Source organism: Myiozetetes cayanensis, unplaced genomic scaffold (genome assembly GCF_022539395.1).
Source record: "Myiozetetes cayanensis isolate MyiCay16 unplaced genomic scaffold, myiCay2020 scf2-11, whole genome shotgun sequence".
Lineage (NCBI taxonomy): Eukaryota > Metazoa > Chordata > Aves > Passeriformes > Tyrannidae > Myiozetetes > Myiozetetes cayanensis.
Window position 1 is genome coordinate 17,920,909 of NW_026087411.1, and position 20,475 is coordinate 17,941,383.

Below are 20,475 nucleotides of genomic sequence, written 5' to 3' on the forward strand. Positions count from 1 at the left end.
TTGTAGTGGGACCTCTCCATTCATCTTGTGTTGGCATAGCTCAGCTGGATGACAAGTGGCATCATGGAGCTCATAACAAGCTGCTGAGAGGGGAGACATGGAAGAGGGAAAGCATTTGAAACCAGTGTCACCAACAACAGCAGTATGCCTAAGACATTTTGGGTTTTAATCTCTATTGCTTAGTTCTGTGTTTTACTTATAAACTAAGTCCCCTTGGGACCTGTGTCTGAGCTGAGGGAATGATAGACTATGTGGCACCCAAAGGAAAGAAAAGATAAGCAATATGGAAAATATCTTTGAGCTTCCAGTCACACCTCCCTAGAACTGCCAAAAACCAGCAGAAAGATAACCCGTGTTCTCCTGTTCCTTGGAAAAGCCTCAATCACTTGAATAAAGAGGCTTGCTGGGAGCTCTTGTCGCTAAATGGGCTGGACTGTGCTTGCATCGAATGGTTTTCAAATTGTGACTCAAAAGCTACTCATGGATCTGCTGTTCACATGACTCTTTCCACCTCCTAAATCTCATCAGAACGTGTTAAATGCTTTCCTAATGGTCCTATGCCATGTAAACAATTGCAAAATTAGCCCCAGAGATGTTGTTAAATGGTAAATAGAGTGGAAGCAGAGGAAGAGGAGAGGATTGCATGACAGAAAGGGAAAAATGAGGAGGGATAATAAATGCAAGAGGTGGGAGGTCACCAGACGCATTCCCTAAAGACTTCTGCCCCAGAGAGCAGTGCAGATGTGATCATTAGGGCCTCTCCTGTGTTTACTCCTAGAACACTTTAGGATGGTTCTGCCCTAACCCTGTGCTCTCCCCTAACAATCCTCATATAGCTCATTTGCTGATACTGCCGTACTCCACATCCATCTGGGTTTTTCCTCTCTCTTGGGTTTGCTGAACAAATTTCACTGCCTGTGAGAAGAGCTAAGTTATTTGATGTCTGGATCACTCACCTTCTCGCCTCCATTTCGCTACTTCTCTGGAGGGTTCAAGATAAGGATAGGATAAGCCCACAAAAGGCTTTTCACCTCTCCATCTGGTTGCAAAGAAAATTAGATATCTGAGCCTACATACCCTCTTAGGTGTGGAAATTTTCTAACTGTTCATAACATGCCAAAGCTGCACTTGTTAATTTTTTTTTTCCAGAAACAGCAGAAGTAGAGAAGGGGCCTTGACTCAAAGGGTATCAGCACAGCAGTGAATAGAGATTACTGTCACCAAATCAAAACAGGGGAGGCAGTGACAGCATGGAAAGCTTGCACTGCTTTAAGCTGGTATAATATTTCTGGTGCCTGTAAGGTAGGTGTATATCTCTGGAGACAGTCTAAGCTCGTTCTTATGCACAGCCCCATGAACAGCAAACAGTAAAGGCCACTGTTTACTGCCCTACAAATATAGTAACTGGCACAGGTGATATGATGGATTTAGCTGATTTGGGAAACATTATGAGTTTAAATGTTTTTGCTATCAAATTCAAAAGACATCTGCAGGTATAAAACCATAAAAGGTGATTCAATAAATTACTGGATTTTTTAAACTCTCCAAAGCTGAAGAGAAGATGGAATTAATTCAGAAATGTTTATTTGATTTAGTTGCTGTTTGGTTCACGGGAGACACCCCACAGGGGCAATAAAAACCAAGGCTGCCTTTTTTATAGTGCAAAGATTTTACACTGCAGTCCTCTCCAGTCTGTTTAAACATGCCCCTTTCTTGTTTCAAATGCTAAGAAATTCCATTCATCACAACTCAGAAATTTCAGAGATGGAAATGATCTATTAAGCCCTATGATCTATCTCCTGAGAGACACAGAATTTCCCCTCGTAGTGCATTGTATTTTTAATATTTTGTCCATCAAGTTTATAAGGTTACATTAGTGAAGTGTACATTTCATTACATTTCATGTTTATGTCAGCAAATATGTGCTTGCCTAATTTTGGTGTAATTGCTCTTACTGATGTACCAGAGAAAGGAGGCAAACAGTAGCCAGCATAAATGGCAGATGCCAGTGTCAGGAGGGGTTGTTTTGTTGTTAAATGTGATCAGTGCTGTGCACAGTAGGCTTTCAACTATTCCTCTTTCAGGAATGGTCATCGTAATGTCAGTCATTAGCAATTTGCTGCTGGTCAATTGGGAACAGCATGTTTCCTACAAATTGCTTCTATTAGTCACCAGTTCTTGTCTAAATAATTGACTGTGAGGGAGAGACAGCCTGTGTGAGACAGGAGTTAACAGGGTGGCAGAGTATGGGCACATTGTTATAGGACACACAATTTACATTTTTGGAATGCCAAAAATTAGTGGAATGGGCTCAGATCTCTTTTATGCTGGGGTCAGGCTGGAGCCACACCACTGAAGTCCAATGGAGCCCTTTGAAAAACCAAGGCTAATGCACATGAAATCAGTATCTGGCAGCAATACAGCAGTACATTTGCTTGTCTCTGAAATGCAGTCACCTCTGGCATGAAACCTGGCAGCTGTTTCACATCAAACGGTCAGGATGTGGACCAATATCCTTCAGGAAAGGAGGAGGAGAAAGAGGAAGAAGAGCATGGAGGAGTCTCACTATTTTGCACCCTTTGTATTCCTGTCCTCAGCTCATTTAGCGAAAGCTCTTCTACACTGTGTTGTTAGTTCGAGAACCTGCTATTTTGACAGCCTTTTATCTCACTGAAAATAGGTGTTTTGGCGTGACAGAAAATAAAAGGAACGAAAAAAATTAACTTATCTACTAAAAAGAAAAATGCTGTGGAAGACAAAGCAGGTCACAGTAGCACATCAGGAGTCAGCTGTGTCATTCTCACCAGGAGCTTCAGTCTTCCCACCACCCGAATATGTTCTGCTTTAGATTACTGCTGGACTGCTCCTATGGTTCTGCTATACTTGGTTTGTGAAAGCTGAGCCTGAGAGAGTCTGGGGCTAAAAGGTTACAAATGTCCTCCTGATAAAACTCATGCCATGGTTACAAGGAAGTATCAAAGGTTGTTGTTGATGAAGTACTTTCAAGATGCCAGAAAAAGGAGATTTGAGATCATGCAAATAATTCTGGAGCCTCTGAAAATACATATAATAGAAGGGACTCTAAAGCAGCCAACAGAGGTGTGGAGAAAGAAGCAGCAGAACCTTAGAATCCAAAGCTGATGATCTCTGGGCTGATGTAGAGGGGACTGGATGGTTACTCCCCAAGGTCTGGGTAGAAACCTGGCAGGGGCACTGGGAAACCAGAGCTTAATTATTGGTGTCATGGGAGGAGGCAGCAGCAGTGGGACAATGGATGAGGGTCAGAGAGGGGATAGAGGAGCCAGCCTTACGTAAGCCATTTCTCAAAGTTACACAACGGAGTAAGGTAATAACACTAATGCACTTTTATAATGCATTCCTACAGAGATTTAAAATGCTTTGAAAAGATAAGTAAATATTATATCATAAGGTGGCAGATGGAGAAACCAGAGCAAAGAGGAAATTGGTGGCTTCCTTGTAACTGTAGGGAGAGTTAGAGTTGTGTTGGTGAGCAAAGGTAAGGTCTCTGGAGCCCTCTGAGCACTTGGTCACAGCCTTCCAAATGCCCAGGTGGGATGGGAGGAAAACTGGCAGGTTAGGAAGAAATTTTCCCTAAATCAGGAAACAAATTGGAAATGAGAAGTGCATTTTTCAAGATGGGAAAAGATGTTTGGTGAAAACAACAGAGAAGCATTTTTGGTTCCCAGGATTTTATTACCTTTTCTAGTGAGAGCCAAAGGATTCTATCCAAGTTTCCAGAGATTATTCCTCACAGGAAAAGCAAAGCTGTAATAAAGGACATAGCAATGGTACAGTGAAAACAACAACAATAATAAAAAGATGTCTTTTGTTTAATCACCTGGACAGATCCAGCATGATGCAAATAAAATGTGGGATAACAAGCTCCAAGAGACAGGTCACATCCACAGTCAAGCCAAGGCAGCAAAGTGGAGACACAGTGAGGTACTGGTGGGGAGTGAGGAAGGGCAGCTCTCCCAGTAACACAACCCTGCCTGTGGCCTTCGTGGTCAAGCTGCTCTTTGTCACCAGTGCTAGTGACCCTTAGGAGTCATCTGCCCTCCCAAAATACTGTTCAAATCACTTGTTGATTTCCCAGTCCTAACAGACTTGCCACCTCTCCTTACTACTTCCTTGGTCTGGACTCGTCCCTTTGGGGATACCATGGGGGTTGTAACTCAACCTTGGGAGCAATCACTGGATGCAGAGGGACTCCAATCTTGTCCTGTGCCTTTGAGCATGTCTGCCCATGTAATAAGTGATGTGTGTTCTCTCTCCTGCTGCAGTACTGCTATGGGCAGGACAGATCATCCAGGAGATGGTTTAGCTGGGGAGATCCGATTATGTGGCTCAGGACTTTTCCTGCAAGACAGAAATTGAGCCTTCACCAAAAACTCCGCTCTTGCCCCTTCTGGACTGAAATGAAGGCTCAGTCATGCTGCCAGAGGTACCGCCATACAGATCTGTAGGACCAGTCCTGTGTTTTCTGTTAGTTTAGTTTTCAGGGACTTACAGACAAATAATGCCCAGTGATATGAAATGCAGTAACTAATAAGTAATGATCTTCATTTCTCTACCTGCAACATTTAGCAACTGTTCATAGCAGTGTTGGAACAGGTCAGTGAGCAGCCACGTGTTGCCCCCATTTCTGGACAGGGAGACCTAGAGCACAGGACCATTGCTAAAAATCTCTTCCTTTGCAAGAAGGGGTGGTGTGTAGCCTCCTTCCCTGTTAAAATCCCTACATAGGCAATATTGCTGCCAGGAAGAGCTGTAATCTCCCCTGGGGTGGGGGGAGGAAATGGCACAACAGGCACATCTCCAGTTCACACTCCCTGGCTCGCTCATCCAACAGGCTTATCTGTGGGTTCAGAGGGGAGCAAGGTAGAAAAGTGCCAGCCATCTCTGCTGGAAAGTCTGCACATGTGGCTGCCAGGAAGATTTTGGCCATGGTTACAGGAAATCCAGTGGTGTTTGGTCAGTCTGAAGCTGACGCTCTCTTGTGCTCTGGCTCATCTGGATGCCAGGATCCATCATTCTGGGCGAAAGCGAGTGCAGAAGCTGAGGCTGGCACAGAGGCGACTGAGCCGGCTTCAGAAAAAGCATGTGGCTTTCCAAACATCTTGCAGTCCAAAGCAAAACCAGCAGTTCTGACATGCTGTGAGCAATAAACAATGAGCTTTGTCAGCATGTCTAGAGGAAATGATAATTCCTGGAGTGTGAATGATGAAATGTTAACCAAGATGGAGGCTTTGGATAGCACTGTGGTTAGGAAAGCATATGTGCATCAGTGTGGAAGAGCTGACACTAATGCAAAGAGCCCTAACTAAGAGGTGAAGATCTTCCAGGTCTCTCAACTTACTCCCTAGTGGTGTTTTGTACTGTTCCCTGTGTGAAATGTAAAGCATTGTTTATACTTGAAAGGGAGATTCGTGCTGCTGTAACCAGCACCTGAATCCACTCCTCTTGCTGCATGGCTCTTCATCACCTACAGCTCAGCACTGCTGTTCAGTCCTCTGAGACACACAGGGCTTGGTGCAGGTTAATTTACTGTTGTACCTGCATTACAAGATTGCCTATTCCTCTTTTCTCTTCATTGTACTAACAGGCAGCTCTGATTGCTCTAGTCACTTCAGTGTAATGGAACACTTAATGAAATCAGTGGGAGTGTTTTTACAGGTTACAGTGACCTTGCCAGAGACCTGGTAGCCCTGTGCTCAAATATTTTGCAAATCTGTTGCTCAATTTTGAGGCCAAAAAGAGTCAAAATGTATTTTTCCCCTTTGCTTGGAGAATGTTAAAACTGTTCACTGCAAACCGTGTGAAATGTTTCCAGTCACTCCAGCGATGAATAGCATTGACATGCATGTATTAGCAGAAAACAAGAATAACTAGAGTCAGAGAAAATGATGCAATTATTCATAGTAATAATATTAATTTCACAATGTCATCACTTTAGGGGCCTGTTGCAATAAATAACCTTGAGAGTTATCTTAGTGTGTGTCACAGAAGATGTATGTGCATTTGAGATCAGATTGCACAATAACTTTTTCCTGATGTGCCCTGTGAAACTTGGAACCTTGATCTCACTCTCCAGTCACCCATGCTGGGTTGTTTTAAGAAAAATGACATTCAGTACCATTATTCAGTGCTGGAGGAAAAAAAAACAACCAAAGACTCAGCGTTCTGCTATGGCTAGTGTTACCCTCAGGCATTTCTGGCATGTTTCCGTTGTAAATTCATTTTACATGTGGCCAGGAAGTACAACATCTTGTTGCATCTTGAAAAAAAAACACACCATATTTCTTTCCTGTTGCTCATTTCCAATCTACAGAAGCATCTGGTGGTAGCATGTCTGAAGATCTGTCATTAAATGTAAGAGGTTCAGCTCACAATGGCCTTTAATGCATGAGTCTCATCTTGCAAGAACAAAGTCAAGTAACATTTTACTTTTCTACCTTTTTAACAGTGATTTTTTTTTCCTTCTCTCTTTTGAGCAGGACAATGATTTTCTACCAAATACTATTTTCACCACTGTCGCTTCTGAGCAATTTGTTTTTGGATGGAGATAAAAATTAACACTGATGCTTTCCAGGAAAATCCTAGCACCACAAGTTTTCACCAAAGCCTGGCCCACATATCCAAGTTTTGAGACACACTTAGCAAAAAAATACAAAATACTACACAGGAAAAAGTAATAAAAGGTCAAATACTCCAGTTTACATGAGTGATACTGCAGGGTTTGAAATGATGGCTAGTCACACTGTGGCGTTTGTTAGAGGGGCACAGAGTTGTAGGAGAATATTAAGGCTCATCTTTAGTATCATAAACATGGCCTCCCTCCCACCTCTCATTCCTTTCTTTTCTTCCCTCTCTGGACCAAGCTAACATCTGCTTCACCATTCTCACAATGGCAACCCCAAAAAATGTCTGCTGAGCATCAGGAGGAAGGTAAAGAGCCATTTGCACAACATAAAAATTGCTTTTGTCGCTCCTACTAAGCCAAGGTCCAAGGTGTCATAGTCTTGTGCACTGTCTACTGGCACACTGCCTGTCAGCTCCCTGTCCCATACGTACAGACCTGGAGCTCTGCAGTAGCAGAACTGGGTCATTTCTGCATTCTCATCTCCCATGACCTGCACGTTTCTGTCTCCACACCTTGCCTCCCATGAGGGTCGCTCTGTCACCTGGTTAATCTGGGAACTGAGATGTGGATAAGACAGGTTGCATTTCCCACAGGTCAGACTGATTGCTCTATCATAAGCCTCACACTTATAATAGAAGCAGGAAAATTTGAGAAAATACATCTGATGTAATTAGTGTAACTTTTCTGCCAGGTGGTTAACAGCAGAGAAAAATGTTTGGATTTAATATACCCATGGCCCCCCTTGATAAAGGACTAAATTCCAATCTCCACTTAGAAACCTGAGAAAACTAAACATACCCTCCCTGGGAGCTCTTAAAGAGATGGATTTCCACCACTCACTTGCATTCCCAGATCTTTATTAGGCAAGAGGGAGCACAGTCATAAAGTCAGGCAAAGCCAGCAATGGTAATATATATCCAGATAATGAGCAAAAGAACTCACTTTTTCAGATCTGTTGGCAGAGGTCCACCTCCCTTCCCCCTGTCTCGTGAAAAGGTCCCCCAAAGAGAGCCTCACGACTCCAGCACCTCACCCAGGGTCAGGATCAGTGAACAGCCCTACCCAAGGCAGTGATGGGGACTGCAGCTACCGATGCTGTGGATAGAAGAGCTCTCAGCTGCCTGCACAACCACCCAAAGACCTGGCGATAACACACACTGATGATCCAACTCAGGGAGAATCAGGAGTTGCAAGGCAGGAGTTCAGGCAGCAAAGTGCCATCAACTGATGACCTCTGGTTATCAACAAATGGAGTGTGGTGTACCCACACCTTTACCTCCTCGTAGAGCCTACAGGCAGAGGTGGAAGCACTATTCCAGCCTGCCTTATGGCACGTCATCAAAGCAATCCGGGTATGCAAAGAATAGACCACTTTCCCATGCAACTGTGATGCTGTTTCCTTCAAGACACATATCATGAAAGTCAGGTTTTCACATCAGTGTGTCCTGAGCACAAGGGTCCTTCTGGGTCTCAGATGGCTAGAAAGGAATAACTGTGTTCTCCAGAACTGTTTTATCTTCTCAGTTGTCTCGTGTCTGTTGGGTTTCTGTAACCTGCTCTGCCCAGTACTATAATTTCAAACTGTTTGGAGGCTGCTGCTTCATGCTAAGTATGTTGTACTCTTAGTTACCATGAGAGTATTTCTACATGGGTGCCATCATTTGCAACTGCTTATGAATGATTTTGGGGCTGAAGACATAAATGTTCATTTTCAGTTGGAAAGTCTTAGAGTATTTAATTCAGTCTACTTTAGGGAACTGACAGCTTTTTAATTGTGTTCTATTGCTTTCCCTTTCCATTCTGCCTTACTGGGTCTATTTGGAGTTTACTGAAATACCCAAGGGCTGGCTACTAATTCAGTGAGCTCTAAAATGGATTCTTTATCATATTCACCTAAGTTCGAAACTAAGCATTACTGTTAGAGGTGAAGCTGTGGAGTTAGAAATTATTGAGAAGGTGTATGCTTTGCATATTGCAACCTTTTGCCTGACTAATTTATACTTTACACCCATCCTAAACCTAGAAACGTAATTGGAAAACCTAAAAGAATCCTTCTGAGATCCTTTCAACCTAGCTTCCCTGGAAGAAAAGGAAGGTGCTTTCTCCTTTTGTGAAATCCCCTCTTGAAACAATACATAGCTATGAATGCAGAGCAAGAAACAGCAGGACAGGAGTCAGGACTGGAGGATGAGACTTACATGGAAAAGAGAGTGATAGTTCAAGCAGAAGCAAAGAGGCAACACAAATTGTCCATGGGCGTTTATCCAGGAAGATTCGCTCATCTCTGCCTCCATCACATGTGGATGGTGCCCAGGCAACCTGTGTTGACTGGTCAGTGTCACAGTGGAGCGGTGAAGAGCATTATTTGGTGTTTGGATAACACATCCAGCTGTCCCTCCTGGCTGTCCGAACACATCGTGTGACGTGGACAGAGGTAAGAGAGTCTGTCTGGACAGCTTCAGGAAGGAACAGGATGCATCTTTCCCACACATATTCATGCATTTCATTTTAGTTCTATTCTTTTCTCTCTTCTCCCCCCCCTTTTTTTCCAGAAGGCACCCATCCAAAAAGTCCTACGAGTTGCCTGTGCCGTGTAGCTGTTTTCCTGTTGAGCAGCCATCAGCTGGGAGCAGGTGGTGGGGGAGCTTGGCAGGGGTATCTGTGGTGACTTCTCTGCTACGGGGTTTGCACAATGCCCTGGAATCTTGGAACGGATGGGAATGATGTACGCGAGAGATATTCCTGGGGCCATTACACAATGCGGGAAGAGCCTGGATTGCAGCGGTCCTATTAATTTCTTTCATTCATCTCCACTGAAGTCAACAGTTGAAAGCAATTTTAAGCACTTGGATCATACAGAATATATAAATACCTTTATTCTGGCTAGCTGTAACAATTCAATGATAAGTATGACTCCCTGGTGAACGAACAGGATATCACAGGCTTATTTTGTCTTCCAAATGGGTCAGAGTTGAATCTTTTTCTGGATTTCCACATTCATTTTCTCTTAACAGGTTAGGTTCACTTGGAGAAGGCATTGTTACAGTTCTCAGACTCACAACTGCAATGGAACCACCTCCAAATCTGAAGATATTTAAAACAAATTTGTTATAACCTGTAATTTGCTTCTACCTTCTAGTGAACACCTTCATTTTTATATATTGATACAGTTCAGGCTTATGTGTTCCACATATATAGACCCAGGAACCTTGAATCAATATGTATCCTTTCATGACTACTTTAAGGGGTATTAAATTCATTAACCTTTATAGGCAAAAGTGGCCTTTCCTGTGGTACCCTTGTTTTGCAGCATTATCTGAAATAATGAAGTTATATCCTTTGCTTCACATATGCTATTTTCATAAAACAGTATAGGCTTTTTTAAAGGTGATAAAACATGTTTATAATGTCTTAAAAGAGGAGCCATTTTGCATTTTTTTTTAAAATGGTGCCATTCGAGCATTTTTAAAACTTCAACAGCCATTTAGAATTGCTGAAAGTTTCACTTGACAGCTGGTTGAAAATTGTGGAAAATGCCGAAGCAAGCTCAAGAGTCAGATTATTTTGGCTAATGTGAGTATTTCTCTAGGCTTTAAAAGTAAGGCAGTGGGATAAAACAAATTCTGATCCTAGCATTAGACTTTAGGCAGACTGTAATATGCGTGTTGTACTTTCCAGTGTATTTTGGCGTTTTTACTCAATATACAATGTCTATGTATGTATATATATATACACACACATACACTCTCCACTTTTCTTCACTTCTGTGTTCAGTTGAGCAGTGTTTAGGTTTCAGAGGACATGGGTGCAAGTACCCACGCATGAGTATGTACACAGACCTAAGTCCAGCTCTGAACATGCACATGCAGTAGATGCATAATTTGTACTTGTATTGTACCTGCCACCTTGCAGTCAAAGATCTCAAAGTATTTTAAAGTCATTTAAGAACCAAATATCCCATGGGTGTAGTAATGAGCTGCTGGTATACCTTGTCACCTCTTCACACGTTTCCCTAGTAGTGTGCTCAGTTCTGTGCTTCTCTCTATCCACGGTAAATAGATAATAATTAAGCCTCTTGTCACTGTTGCAAGGTGAATATATTCATAAGTTTCCTAGTGAAGTGAGACAATTCCCCTAGGTCCTTGCAGGTTAGCAGTGCTAGGAGCAACACCCTCAAGTGTTATCACCCTGAACCATGTGCTCATCATCTGAGCCCGTGATGTCTCCAACATCTCTTTTGCCACACACTTCTCCTTTAGATTTTAATGTCTTACTAATCATCCTGAAACAGAAGGAAAGACATCTGAAGCACCCTCAGCTCTGAAAATGGTTTGTTCAGAACCTCCAGGATTCAACCTAGTTTTGTCAGAGGAAACACAAGTGTGGTGATTGTCAGCTGTGTGAATCCCAAGGGAGGACCAAAGGATTTCTGTTAGACACTTGGTGAGCCAGGCACAAAGCTATCAGCATCCCAGGTCTGCTCTGAATATCACAGAAAGGGAAAAAAAAAGTTTTAAATTAAAAAAAGAAATTCCATCAAGGTTAATCTTTCAAAAGCCACAGTCCATCTGGATGCCTTCTTCCTTGGTATTAATTACAAAGACTCACTCTGTAATCCATAAGCAAAATATGAGTGAGATGTAAGCTCGCTGCCGTTGTCTGTAATATTTTGCTTGCTAACAGGGCATCTAATTCACCATGAGCGGGAATTCATGAAGTCTCAGGGGCTACCTAGAGCACACAATCCCTCTAAATGAGCATTAATCTCCTCCATCGAATCTTCAATCTCATGAACTAATAAGTGATGCTAAAGGCTCATTTGCTTTGGGAGCTCCCAGCAGTGGAGGGGATGACACTGTACCCATCGCCAGGCACAGCAGAGAGCAGAGCCCTGAGATGAGTGTGGGCAGTGAGGCAGATTCCTGGCACTTACACTTCTGGGGTAAAGAGCCCTTCTTCCTCAGCACACCAGTGCTCTGCTAAAATTTGTGAGCCACATGAACACAGGACTAAAAAGATCCCACTAACAGTTTTGAGCAGTAAGATCAATAATAATTTCCACAAACTCTGCTCTTTTACATAATGTTTCCCTCCCCGCTCCCTGTGGGATAAACAGTGGGACTCAAGGCTGACATTTTGCAGATGCTGGGAGCACGGGCAGTTCCGTCAGTGGCGGCAGGAGGAGAAGGAGGCAGCATGGGGGAGAGGCACAGGCAACTGAAATTCATTACTTGGAGAGGTCGTGAGGGTCAGTGACAGTGGCGCTGAATGGATTTTTCCAGCCGTTTCAAGATGAGATTTGCACTCTGTAATCTGAATGCTTTTATCTATTTCTGAAAATAGACAGGAATTTTTTCCACAGGCTGCTCCAATCTGGCCATGGAGATGCAGGGAAGGATTACAGGGATAAATTCAGGTTTTGTTAAGCAAGCATAGCTTTTCCAAACCAAACATAGACAGCATTCTCACAGCATAAACATGTGTGCAAGAGTTCTCTTGTCGGAAGGACATGTCCCCTTGTGCAAGAGATGAAAGTGCTGGGTGCCGTGCACAGCCCTGGAGCCTTTAACTCCTGTTTTGTATCTTGTTTGCCTCTCCAGGCCAGCTGTGCAAGAGCCAGCGAGGTCTCTCCAAAGCTGCAGAGAATGATCTAGATTTGTTTCCCCTGCTGAACCGACAACTACTAGTTTACTCAGTGATTATTTTCTGTTTCACTCACATCTTGCTACAGTCCTCTCTTGCTTAGTCATCTCCTCTTCTGGCAGCAGTTTCTCTGAAAAAAGAGTTGATTCTAGAAATTAGCTAGGACAGAAACTGTTGAGTGGTGTATTACAGCACTTTCAGGGATGAGGAACTGATAAGAAGCAAGCTTTATTTACTAGCTTTTTCTATTCAGGGCAGAAAATACAATTCTGGGGCCTGGCTTTGATGTTATTAAATGTTTTCAGCTACAAACTAAAGGATGTGCTTGGGTGTGTATATAATGATGTCGTGGGGTAAAATACTGTGGGATAGCAGTACCTGCAGTTGCACAGCATCAGCTCTGCTTACAAGGTTTTGCCATTTTCCTGGTGTCCCTCAGTGCCACCAGCCCCATCTCCAAGCAGCTCATCTCACCTGCCAAGCCTTTAGTCATGCGGTCACTCTTCTGCCTAACTCCTTCCACGTGCCAGTAACTCTCTCTTAGCTGTGCTTTAGCACCCCCACTTTACATACAAAACAGGTGTTATGAAGCACAGATATACCCATTATGGGTGGCAAGAGCTGGGTACTGAGCTGTAACCCTGCTCTCTCAGTCTGGGGACTTGCCATTGATAGTGGGCAAGTGTTTGTGCAGAGGCAAGCGCTGGGCCAGCAGATCGAGAGCTTTCCTTACTGTCCTGCCAGGAGGTGGCTCTGCCTTGCCACGCCCAGGTGGCCATAGAGCCTAAAAGTAAACACTTAAGAGCAGTAATACTGGGGAAAAGTGAGGGAAAGGAAAAGGTAATTCAATTAAGCATTGCAGTCATTGGTGGTAGTAAAGCCCTTGTGGTGGGGAGGCATGGATCTGCAGGGAAAACAGTATGCATGACTGGGGCCACATCAGAGCACACAAGGGCTGGAAAACCATGCCAAGAGCTGAACTGCTGAAGCATCTTGACAGCTCTGAAAGATGATGATGGGGAGTGACCGTTCCCTGGAAGCCTCCTCAGCTGGAGATTCAGGGAGGGGGGAAAGGTCTCTTAGGAGGCAACCAGATCCACTGAGCTTCAGCTGTTTGACAGAGGTGTAGATCGGTCTTTCTCAATGCAGTGCTGCACGTCCATCCAAACACAAAACAAACAAACAAGTAAGTGAGTGCAAAACCCCATTGGCATTCACCCATGCCCTTAACATTTAGCAGCAGCCTCTTACCACCCTCCTGTCTGTGCATCCTGCCATTTTCCTGAGCTCAGAGCAGAGTTTTATTTCAAGCCAACAGCAAACACTGTTTGAGGAGGCCCAAATGCCTTCAGATGCAGCCATTCCTTGGCACAGAAGAAGAGGCATCAACCATTTCCCCTTGGCAAGCTAATACTGACAGCAAAATTAGTTGAATCCATAATTTGGAAATTAAGTTTGTATTATTTACCAAGCCAGTCAGACTGAAACTCTAAACATCACCTTCTCCTGGACAAATGTAGATACTAAAACATACCCTGAGGAAGTGTTGAGAGGACTTTTCTTGTGGAGCAGGATGTCTGTGCAGATGGCAATCTAATTCCAAGGATATAAGTAGGTGCTTGGGCTCAGCAGACTCTCCACACTAGCTCCTAATTGTCCCACCTGGTACAGTTCCCTGTGTACCAACATTCCCATACTGGTGCTAGATGGGCTTTGTGATATCAGACCTTCAGCTGACTCTTCTGCCTCTCACCCTGCCTTCCCCAGTAAACAAATAATGGCAGACTCCTGTTCAGCCTTGTCTATTTTGGGATCTCTAGCAGTCCTACTGATAATAAGTGTTATAAATGTTTACACTGATAGGAGACTGGCCCATATTGTACAGAGATAATAACAGTACAATTTGATATTCATGAGGTGCTGATGATCTCTAAATATAGAAACAGAATAATTATTGCTGGCATTGCAGGCTGGATTTCAAAAGGCAGATAAATGGAGACATGGATATGCTATTTATTGCAGCTTCAACAGTAACAACAGGAAAACTGTCTCCCTTGATTAGGCAAGAACCAGACTGCAGAAGGCAGAGCTCATGGCAGAGGGTGAAGAGATGTGATAACCTGCCAATGGAAGGGAAAAGCACAGCTGAAGAAAAGGAATCCAAAAATGCACCTAATGTCAAGCTCAAACCAATGCATGGCTATGCAAACTGGCAGTGAAACGGGTTGACTGAACCAGGAAAATCTATTGTGACTGGAAAAAACATTGCAGATTTTTCTACCAAAATCCCTTAAGGAAAGGCAAAGCCCTTGACCACTAGAATCAATACATGTCTGCAGCTAGAGCAGGCTGCCAGGGTGCAATGAGAGCATACTGAACCAGAATCCCAACCATTTGCATCTGTAGGCGGTGAGCTTTGGCCTCACTTGAACTGCAAGCGCTGCAGAGTCACTCAAGGCTTGTACACTGGCCTGTAGGATATGCAGGGTCCTGCACCTGGGTCAGGGCAATCCCCAGTATCAGTACAGGCTGGGGGATGAAGGGATTGAGAGCAGCCCTGTCAAGAAGGACTTGTGGGTTCTGATGGATGAAAAACTGGACATGTGCGCTCCCAGATCTGAAAACCAATTGCATCCTGGGCTGCATCAAAAGCAGCATGGCCAGCGGGTCAGGGGTGTGATTGTCTCCCTCTACTCCACTCTGGTGAGATCCCACTAGGAGTGCTGCACCCAGCTCTGGGGCCCACAATGTAAGAAGGACATGGACATGTTTGAGTGAGTCCAGAGGAGGCCACAAAGGTGATCAGAGGGTTGGAGCACCTCTGCTATGAAGACAGGCTGAGAGAGTTGGGGTTGTTCCACCTGGAGAAGAGAAGGCTCCGTGACGAACTTATAGCAACTTCCAGTACCTAAAGAGGGCTTATAAGAAAGATGGGGACAGACTTTTTAGCAGGGCCTGTTTCACTCAAATGAGGGTTAATGGTTTTAAAGTAAAAGAGGGTCAATTTAGATTAGATGTAAGGAAGATTTTTATAAGGAGAGTGATGAACCATTTGAACAGATGGCCCAGAGAGGTGGGAGATGACCCATCCCTGGGAACATTCAAGGACAGGTTGGGCAGAGCTCTGAGGAACCTGGTCTAGTTGAAGATGTCCCTGGTTTTTGCAGAAGGTTGGAATTGATGACCTTTAAAGGTCTCTTCCAGCCCATATTCTACTATTCTATGGATGTGCACATTACATCATTCTCCTTTTCTGTCTTTGCTTCATTTTAGGAACATTTATATCTTACTGAAGACAACAAAAACTATGGGCACTCAGAGCTTCTGATGAACAGGCTGCTTGATTGACTACTGGGTCCTCCAATACAGGTGCAGGCACTTAGCTTCAGGCATGCAAGTTGGTACCTGAGGAACTGAGGAACTTCCTAGCGGAATCTCTGCTCTGTTGAATGCTGTGTATGTTGGGGTATGTGTCTGGGGCCACGTCCTTCTCTCAGTCTCTAAAGGATGCCAGCAAGGCATCCCAGTGACTGGGAAGATACCCATCTGTCTGGAAGCCTTTGTAGTTTCCACAAAGCAGTGGTACCATGGAGCTGAACACTGCACCAGCAGGACTGCCACAGTCATTCAGGTTCAAACACTGTTTTGTGCAGCCATTTCCCTCCCACCCCTCTGAGGAAATTCACCCCTGGCTGGTGCTTCCACAATGGACAAAATCAGATTTGCTTCAACTATGACCTTCACCATCACTGTGCTGAACAAAGTGCTCACCAGTTTCTGTTGCTGTAGAGAAAAACATGTGGACTGTAGCCAGGCTGTTGTCCCAAAGAGATCAAAAGAAGTGAAGCCTTCAAACAGAACAGGGCAGGAGCTGTAGGTTCATCTGGGGTTTGGTTATTAATATGACTCTTGACAATGACCTTCTGCAGTGAGATGAGGAAGAGACAAAAGTTACCCACAACTTGCAGACTTTGGTTTGAAAGGTAATGGCAAAGAGGATGTTTTTAAGAGCAATAATTCCTGAATCAGTCCCCTAATTAGGTGACTAAGAGTCAAAGAGAAACCTAAACTCTCAATTTCATCAAAGTTTAGGGAATTAGTGCTTGCATGTGAACTTCACAACATCACCCCAGTAGATGAAGAGCTGCTCTTCTGCACTTCCTATACCTTCTCTATGCATACTACTATGCAAAATGGGAGAGGAGAAAAGAGAGGAGGGCAGAAAAAAAATCTAAAGAATTGTAAGTAAGGGAAAATACGGACATAAAGCTTCATAGCATGTACACAGTGTTTAATATGTTCCTGTAGGTATACAAATATTGACTAAGCCTTAAAATGCAGTATAGCCCACTGAAGTGGATTATTCTGTGTTGTTAAAACAGACGGAGTCAAAGTTCCCCAGACTTTTATAGCTCTTTGTCAGACAACACCTTGAAGTTTTTACTTAAGTTTTACAATTGGGGAAACCAAATTGCTGGGAAGTTACATCACTTGGCCAAGAACTGCAGCAAGTCACTGGCATGATTTCCATGGGAGCTCAGCCTAGTTCTCAGTTACCAGCACTCTCAGACAAGAAGGGTCTTGGTTAAACTGGCCATGCATGGGGTTTCAAACTAGTTGTCATGGCCAGCAGCGTGAGCTATGGGGCTTTGGGGAAGCTCTCCTGTGCTGTGCTTGGTTCTGTGTCAGTATGGTGCAGAGAAATGAGTGGCTGTGACCAAGCCAGTGTCATTGCCTGGAGGTCACAGGGACTTGGCAAATGGACCCTGATCTCTCAGACAAGCTCCAGGCTTGTCTGCACCAAGTCAGCTCCCACATGGAGCGCTTTGCTTAAATAACTGATGAGGGATGTTCTCGTTGTTGAACATGTGTTTCAGTTGGATAGAAACTGCTCAGCCTGTAGGGAATCTGTGCTGCGGCAAAGGCAGATTAGAACAGTATTTTTTAATTAAAAAAAAAAAAAAAAAAACAAAAAAACCCAAAACCATTTCAAGCATAGTTTGTATTCACTTTGGGAGGAGCTCTCTGCCCCTGGGGAGTTTTAAGGATGCTGAGCTGTGACAGCAGCAGTTGCTTCCCTATTTGCTGCTCTTAAGCAATATATTGCTTTCCTAGGTAGGTGATGATGGAGGCAGAGCACCACCTTTTCCAATATAATCCAAAGTTCCATGAGGTCTATGCAGGTTACAAAAGAAACCCCAAACTGGGATGCTGCTTCAGAGCTGGAGGACAGAGCTGTTCACCCTTGTTGCTTGCAGGTTCCAAAGGGTTTTGGAGGAGCTCCAGGGGTCCAGCACAAGACAGATGTGGGTAGATGTGGGTATGCTGGCAGGAGGCTTGGATTCACTATGGGAGCAGTTTTGCTGGGAAATTTGTAGGCTCCACGAATCAAAATGTTGAAGAATACAGTGCTGAGGCCTGCTGCTGTAAGCTCTGTGAAGTAAAGACAAATCACCAGTCTCTAGGGACAACACTAAATTTTATATAAGGGAAAACTGTGACATTCATTTATAACTTCCAGGTTTTTCCAATTCCCATTTGGTCACAGTTCAAGGTTGTGCTTCCCAATTGCAGCTCTTTATTGCTGGGTTGTTTTTTTTTCCCCTACAAAATATGAATTTTGTCCTGATGAGGTCAATGACTGGAATTTTCTATTCAAGAAGCTTTTCTTCTCAGTCTCAGATGGCCATAGGCCGAGCAGCTATGCAAGTCTGAAGGTCACCAGCATCCTGTGGCAACAGCCAAGGTTTCTCACCAACATAATTTCTTTGTGCCTGAGACCTGGTCCACCCCTGCATTAGTCTGATTGCGCGAAACCAAGGGATAAAATCAAAATTAAATAGGAATTACACTATTACAACAGGTCCTAGGACCTACTCTGCCAGCACTTTATTTGGTGCATGTTGTCTGCCACAGTTGATCTCCCATTTATAGTTGTGGCTAAGAGGTGGTAATTTCTGAGGTCAGGAATAACTCATTTTTTTAAACAGCTCCTTTGAAGCACAAAGAAGAGAAGGGAGCTAAGAGAAGAGGAGAGAATTTGAGTGAAGAAAAGGTGGGAACCCCAGATCTTTCCTTCCCACATGACTTGTCTTATGCCCATTACAAAGAAGTATCAAAAGCACATCTTCACATGCAACCACAGGTCAGTCTGATGAGGGTGGGAACAATGAGAGTGGGACAATGAGGGTGGGAAGTGGAAATAATCATTGTTTTTAGCTCAGATCAACATGTCCAAATCAAACCTTCACACCTATCTTTCCTCATAACTTTTTCCACTTCCACTACCTGCAACTCTCCCTTTGGAATGAGTGGTGGAAACAGTCCTTGTGGGTCATGAGAAAGGATCAGACCTCTAAACATGTTGTTATTCCTGTTTGCCAGCTCTCAGCACTCACAAAAACAGATGATTAAATAGAGTAGGTAGCAGTCAACTGATCCAGCTGTCCCAGCAGGTACAGGGAGTTCTCTGTGAGGAGCAAAACTGCTGGAGTAGACGTTTTCCCTATTGCAAAGTAACTTCTTATTCTTTACAACCAAAGCAATGCAGATGCTACAAAGAAGCATCACCTCGTTAGAAGGCCCTTTCCTGCATTTTCAGACTTATTACTGCATACCTTGTCTGCACTGCCCTGTAACAAACTTATGAGCAAATTAGCATCGCTCATCCTTTAACGAGACAGTTTTGGGATTGTTTCACCCATGTAATTATACAGGAGATAAGAGAATGGGCTTTAACTTTGATCCATGTTGCTTGTCATGAATAACAAAAAACAAATACCAGTAACCACATAACACACACACCCCCTTTACCTAGTATAGACAATTATGAATTTATGAATTTAGCCTGATACCCTTAAAGTAAAAAAAAAAGGAAGGTTTCTGTCTTTGTGCAGCCCACAGAGCTATGGGATCTAGACATCAAAGTTCATTTGCTGCTTATGCACCACTACTCAGTGAGCTGACTGGTATTTTACTTCTCCTCAAGCATTTAGAGCCATCATGGCAATATTAGTTTCAAAGCACAGAGGTATTTTCTGGAAAAGCACATAAAACACATGATGCACTCACTGGAAGGTTTGGGAAGTTTAACTCGCTGCAACATTTCCCTTCCCTGTGCATTCTCCAGTGAGAGCTCCGTGCACATGTCTGGCCAGAATGGGAGAAGATAAATGGCAGAAAGGAGCCCACATGGCCTGCCCTGGAGCTGGGACACGAAGGGAAATTAGGTGAGAAGGGAAAATACAGTAGGGAATTATTACAGAAGGGGCATTTGCTGTCCCCAAATGGACAGGGCTTTTGGCTTGTGGGAGGAATGGGGCCCTTTGTCAGCTTTCCCCACTGCTCCTCATGACTTCATCTGTTTAACATCTGTTAAACAAGCTCCTTGGTTTCTGCTGGGAGAAGAGCTGCAGGAACTTGTAAGGCCAGGATGGGGAGAGGACACAAAGGTCTCTCTTGGAGGAACATTCTATGGAGGAGTCTATCAGACATAGAGGTGAGAAAGTTTCAAAGTAAATCAATATGCAACTTAAGATATGCAAAAGACCTCCCAAAATTAGACTCCATAACAGCCTCAGTCAGTTAGTCTGGAGCAGGATGGGGGTCAGCAGGGGTTCCACTGCTGCCAAACAGGAGCAGAAGTCCAGGACAAGCACATAGAACACCAACCTCCCATTCTGGCAACAGCCCACAGCTGACAACGACACGGGGAAACAAGTTACACCAGCCCCAAGAGACAGAGAGGGAACTACAGGCTTCCAAGCAGAAGTAGTCTGCATCATGTCTTCAATTCCACACTACTGTGGGGACACTTCTGGGCCTCAACTCCACTACCCACTGAGACACAAAACACCTCCCAGCCTGGCAGTTCTGAGTCTTGCCCAGCAGGACTAGTGGTGAAAATCAGCTTTTAGGAAATGCACAGCCATCCCCTGAGGTGTGCCATTTTGCTTTGGAATGCTACCACTCTTCTCAGAGAGGCCAAAGCCACCACAGTCTTTGCTGTAGGCAATGGGGTCACTGGTTTAAAGTGGTCCCTACTGCGTCAGCATCAGGGCTGCTGGATCAACAGGTCCATGTGAGATGACCCTGCTCAGACCCCCACAGCACAGGTGCTTTAATGCAGTCACTGCTTTGCACTACCTGAGCAGAACAGCAAGTTCTGG